The 6067-nt window shown below is 49.2% G+C and overlaps 1 protein-coding gene across 1 annotated transcript in view; it reads right to left on the reverse strand.

Annotated features, from left to right (window-relative positions):
* Prp8 (pre-mRNA processing factor 8) overlaps positions 1 to 5333 on the reverse strand; it is a 397724-nt gene extending 392391 nt beyond the window's left edge. Inside the window, exon 1 of the mRNA XM_065433711.2 lies at positions 5175 to 5333. The gene's annotated coding sequence lies outside the window, so the exon portion shown is untranslated. The remainder of the gene's footprint in view (positions 1 to 5174) is intronic.
* Positions 5334 to 6067: the final 734 nt, after the last annotated feature.

Consider the following 6067-nt stretch of genomic DNA (forward strand, 5'->3'; position numbering starts at 1 on the left):
GTTTCGATAGTTTTAGCTAGTTGCTTTACCTAAATATAGACAATGAACAACGGAAAATGTTAAATTTTACAACTGGATGTTTACATGCTAGTGCAGCTTCTGGTTAAGCGGAACACCTTTCTGCTTCACCGTGGCGAAAAAATTGGTCCAAGACCGATTTTGTCACCACCTGGTTTTCCGCCCGTTTTTTCGCCTAGGTGGGCGGATTTTGTCAAGTTTTTTACGCTTCTGCCTGCTCTGAGACGAAGTGTGAACGCAGCCTGAGAGCCTCGGGAATAAAATATTTTTCTGAAATAAATGACCTGACATGCGTTTACTTATATAGCCCTTTTTCTGCAGGCCGTCAATTTGTGCCGAAATGGCACCGAACTGGAACAACCACAAATTGGATAAATCCCATGACTGCAGAGATAAAAGTACAGGTGCACAAATACAAACTTTTTCTAATACAAGCTGCATACAAATAGTAAACACAAGCGGACGCATATAGGTACAGCAAAAATATTGTGCTGTACCTAAAAATATTGTGCTGTAGTCCAAGAGAGGTATAGCTACGCTAGTGAGCAAAAAGCTCGCATACGTTGAACATGGTATTCAGCCAGGTCGCGGCAGAATGGAGGCGCTTCTGGTTGAGGTTATCCCCAACAGCTGGCTTAAACAAAGCGTGTTCATCTTCAATGTTTACAGCCCACCATCCGATCAGAGACAGTCTTTCCACTCCCTGTTTATGAAGGCGGCTTCGCTCGCTAGAGAGGCACCGTTAGTAATCGCGGGAGACTTCAACGCCCCACACAACGCATGGGGGTACATCAGGCAGACAGCTAAGGGCACAAATCTAGCGCGGGCCATCGATGACCTAGCGCTAACAGTCATTACCGATCCCCGTTTCCCCACGAGACTGGGCACGTCGGTGGCTAGAGACACAACCCCCGATCTTGCCCTTATCAGAAATGTAGAGCAAACAACATGGGATAACAAGCAAGAAAACCTGGGCAGCGATCACTTCATCATTAGTGTTACCCTTCAGGTCAGAGCCCCACAGGCCAGGGAATTTAAAGTTACGGACTGGGATGCTTTCCGTAAGCTCAGAAAGGAGGACACTGGCGAATAAGCCAGCTTCAGCGAACTCGTCGAGAGACTCAGAGCAGACGTTGAAATGGCTACAAAAACTATTCAAACCGAGCTCGAGGTTTCCAGGATGGACCCGCACCTCGCACATCTCTTGGAAGCTAAAGCCTCTATTTTGAGGCGATGGAAAACACAAAGGCTTAACCGGAGGTTGCGAAAGAGGGTTGCCGCACTTAACAGGGAGATTGAACAGTACTGCACCGAGTTAGCAAGGCTACAATGGGATGAAATCTGTTCAGCAGTCGATGGGCGCATGCGCACAGGCGGAAAATGGAATCTCCTTAAGCACATGCTAGATGACACGCAAACCAAAAGCAATCAAAGACAGACATTGTGCCGCCTCATTCACAGGTACAAACAAGAAGGAGGAACCGAACAAACGCTCTTAGACGAGGTAGCCAATAGATATCTCCCGCTAGGCGCAGCACACTCAGAGGAATATCCCAACATCGAATGTGACACGGTAAAGGAGCTCGATGACCCTTTCACGGAGTCCGAAATCAGAGCAGTACTTCACAACTTAAATAGCAGGTCGGCCTCAGGTCCGGACGGCATCTCAAACAGACTGCTAAGGAACCTGGATGATAGATCAATTGAGCTGCTAACAAAAGAGGTCAACAAAACTTGGGAGAATGGGTGCGTCCCGGACGAGTGGAAAGCGGCCTCGGTTGTGCTTATCCCGAAACCGGGTAAGCCCCTAAACCTTGACAACCTAAGGCCGATATCGCTAACCTCTTGCGTAGGCAAGGTAGCGGAGCATGCGATCCTGCACAGGATATCGGATTACATAGAACGCAACGAACTGTTCCCGCACAACATGGTCGGCTTCAGGCCCGGCCTTTCCACACAGGATGTAATGCTACTCCTTAAGAAGCAAATTTTCGATAACAGCACTAGGGATGTTAGGGGCATCTTAGCCCTTGACCTGACCAAGGCCTTTGACACTGTATCTCATCGATTTGTCCTGCAGGCCACGGCCAGCCTAGGTCTGGGAGCAAGGTTTCAGGCTTTTGTTAGATCATTCCTCATGAACAGAACAGCCACCATCAGGATTGCACAACTCAAGTCAGATGAGTTCGCGCTAGGGGCCAGAGGCACTCCCCAAGGAGCAGTCATCTCCCCCTTACTGTTCAACATAGTCATGAAGGGCTTGTCAGAAAGGCTCAAATCCCTTCCTAATATAAGCCACTCACTATACGCAGACGACATCACGATTTGGTGCCCCAGAGGATCACTTGCAGAGGTAGAGCACTCGCTACAATCAGCCCTAGACGCAACGGAGTCCTACCTGGAAGACACAGGCCTCCAACTATCACCAAACAAATCTGAATTGTTACTTTACAGGCCAGCCAGGCAAGGTGTTCGGGGGCTCACCCCGCTAAACGAACTTCCCATATCCCTCTTTGCGAGAAACGGGCAGCCCATTCCTCAAGTCGAATATATCCGAATCCTAGGATTACTGATTGACGCGCGTGGATGTAACGCCAAAACGCTCACGCGCATCACGGCGAAAACCGAGAGCATGCTAAGACTAGTTGCTAGAGTATCCGGACGAAAGAAGGGACTAAGTGAAGGCAACCTCCTCAGGATCCATCACGCTTTCCTAATGAGCCACATCACCTATGTAGCCTCGGCCCTTAACTGGACCAAAACCGAAAAGAATAAGCTGAACATACTCATGCGCAAGAGCATAAAAAAGGTACTGGGCTTACCAGTAAGCACTTGCTCGGACAGGTTAAACAAACTTGGTATGCACAACGACATTGATGAAGTGATCGAAGCGCAGGTCACCGCTCAGGTAGTCAGGCTCTCGTCAACCAGGGCAGGGAGACGCATCCTAGATGAGGCCGGCATGGCTCCAAGAATACTCAATGAACGGAAAATCACCTTATCCAGGGAGGCATGGGCAACCTTTGTGGTCAGCCCATTCCCTCGGAATATGCACCCGCAATACAATGTAGGGAGACGAAAAGCCCGAGCATGGGCGATTTTACAGAAGGCCAGTGAGAATCAGGATTCGACTGTCTTTGTCGACGCGGCTCAGTACGGCAACTCTAGCACGTTCGCTTTGGTAATCATTGACAGCAAAGGGGAATTACGCTCCTCGGCGTCGGTTAGGTTTGCTTCAAGTGGAGTCGCGGAACAGGTCGCCATAGCCCTGGCCATGACCGACCCCTCGCACACCAACGTTTTCACCGACTCACGAGCGGCCATCAAAGCTTTCGAATCGGGTAACCTAGCCCACGAGACTGCCTCTATTCTGGAAAAGAGAACAAACCCTGGCACTCACTTCATCTCTTGGTTTCCTGCCCATATGGGTGCGGACGTTCATCAGAACATACCTAACCTCAACGAGCTTGCCCATGACTGTGCGCGAGATCTAACACGCCGCGGCGGCATGGAGGCCTTAAGGGGACAGGATGAAATCCAGCAGAACGATCCGCTCCTTACTTTTCAAGAGATAACATCTCACTATCGGCTTAGCAGAAGGGCCTATCCTCTTCCTCACCTGAAGTTAGACAGGTCTCAGACAGTTTTACTTAGAATGCTCCAGACGGGCTCATTCCCTTCGCTGGGCTTTCTCAGTCGTATCTACAGAGACGTCGATTCGAGCTGTCTGGACTGTAATGAGATCTATTGTTCCTTAGCGCACATGCTCTGGCAATGCCCCGCGTTACCTAACGGCCCTCTCTCCAGCGAAGCCGACTGGGAAGAGGCACTCCGGAGCCCATCGCTCCAGACACAACTAGAGGCAATCCAGAGGGCCCGAGAAAGGGCGGAACATCACGGCGTTCCTGCCCCGACTTGGACGCGGCCAGCGGCTTCCGCGGGTCCCCGATAGGGGCCTCCGCTGAAGCTCCTCAGGATCAAATAAAGTTCATTGTCTGTCTGTCTGTGCTGACTAGTGCTAGAAAGACAGCTATGAGGGACAACTACCTCCAGGGCTAGTTCGCCGTGCGGCTAATTACGCGCTCCACGCAGAAACGCCAAGTACAGCTGCACGTAATTACGGTTTCACCGGCAGGGACAAGAAATTGGTTTTAAGCACAAGGTCAGTAATTTTACGTAACAGTTCTGCGGAAAACCCGCAAGGTGGAGGGAAGTGATTAATAAAGGGAGAATGACATCCACCCAATCCTATCAATTGCTACAAAGGAAACCCAGACGGGTTCCTCGAAAGGAAAGCCTTGCAGTTGAAAAATTCGTCCTGGTCCGGGGACTCAAACCCGGGACCACCACCTTTCCGAGGCAGCCGCTCTGCCATCTCGGCTAACCAGGCTGCCAGCAGATGGCACGACGAAGTCGAACTTATCAACTCAAAGCAAAGGCAGGAGTTTGAATGCAAATGCGCGGCTCGTCCTGTCTGCATCTAGGCTTCTAGTCTCTGTCTGTGTCACTTCGCGCTACAAATCAAGATCGTGTTACCGTACCAACTCGCCCAACTTTGTCATTTTGCATCATATAGAACTCAATGGCACCAGCCAATCACATGGCTCGCTGCGCTATAGAAGTCGTCGGCCTTGTACTCTTGTGCGACTCCAGCATATATAAAAAATGAACACGCACTTTAACGCGAGGTTTGCGTATTGACTCGCCTAGTAAGACGAATGTGACGACATACGATATGACACGCACACTAAGCACAAGACTCAGAAGCAAGCTCTCCAAATGCCAAAGGACCAATATAGTGGGTTTGCTAAAGATGTCTGTAGCAGTGAGTGAGTTAGACCTAAATAAAGTTCTAACTCACTCACTGCTACAGACATCTTTAGCTAAAGGCTTTCGTTGTGAGCAAGATTTGCTTGAAGCCAACGCAGTTAAGCCTATCATCAATTGTTCTTAATATAAACGCTACGGAATTAAAATACAATCCGTTTAAACACCTTATGACAGATGCAGTGTTTCAACAGCTACTAAGTCGTTTTTTGTTTCTTTTCTTAAACACCGCTGAAATGACAAGGCTGCAAGTCTGCGCGCGCGTTCATGAGCACGCGAGGCATGCACGTATCTACAAATGTCCCGACGAAAATTGCTTCAAGACTTACACTTTACGCTGATATTTTTGCTGCAGCAAATCATACTTGGAATGCCAACTCCAAAATTCTTTGGGCAAAAAAACAACTGCCCGCACTTCCAGACACGCACACCACACGCGGCTACAGCAATCAGGTATCGAAAACGCAACGTTCACATAGGCCGTTGCGCACCTGGATGGATGGATGGATGGATGGCGGCTATACCCTTTGTATCGGGCGGCGGCTGGCGCCACCTAGCCTTTTGCTTCCCCTTCTATTTTATTATTATTTTTTTTCCTTTCTTTATATTTTCTTTTTCTTAACCTAGTTTTTACTCCCCTTTCCCCCCCAATATAACTATCTAAAACAGTACAGGAAGCATTATCTCCCCGATTTATGGTTTTATCTATCCCTTGACTTCCTCCACCAATCCTCTAGCCTCCTCTTCGTGACTGCCACTCTTTTCTCGTCTATTTGCCCTCGTTCCCCGGGAAAACCTAATGCCCCTTCCATATCTGCCACTGTTCCCTCTGCCAGGGTCGGGTGAAGGTCTGAGCATCGCAGCACTATATGCTCAGTGGTCTCCATTTCGGCTCCGCAAGCTGTGCACCGAACGTCCACGTCTTCGAATTTAGCCCTGTATGTTTTCGTTCTCATTACCCCCGTCCTAGCCTCGAATAATAGTGAGCTGCCCCGCGAGTTATCAAATAAGAGCTCTCTCTTAATCTCCTGTTTTTGTGACCTATACATTGATAGCGCTGGCTTTCCGAGCATTCTTTCTTCCCACATTTTTCTTTCCATCTCCTTCACCTCCTTTCCCACACTAGAACCACGTTGGACCCCCTCCCTCGGCTGTAGGTATCTATTCCTCAGCTTCCTCGTTCTAAGTGTCCACTTTGTGTTCAAACTTTTCATGTACAGAT

The sequence above is a fragment of the Dermacentor albipictus genome, chromosome 2, assembly GCF_038994185.2.
Source record: "Dermacentor albipictus isolate Rhodes 1998 colony chromosome 2, USDA_Dalb.pri_finalv2, whole genome shotgun sequence".
Taxonomy (NCBI): Eukaryota; Metazoa; Arthropoda; class Arachnida; order Ixodida; family Ixodidae; genus Dermacentor; species Dermacentor albipictus.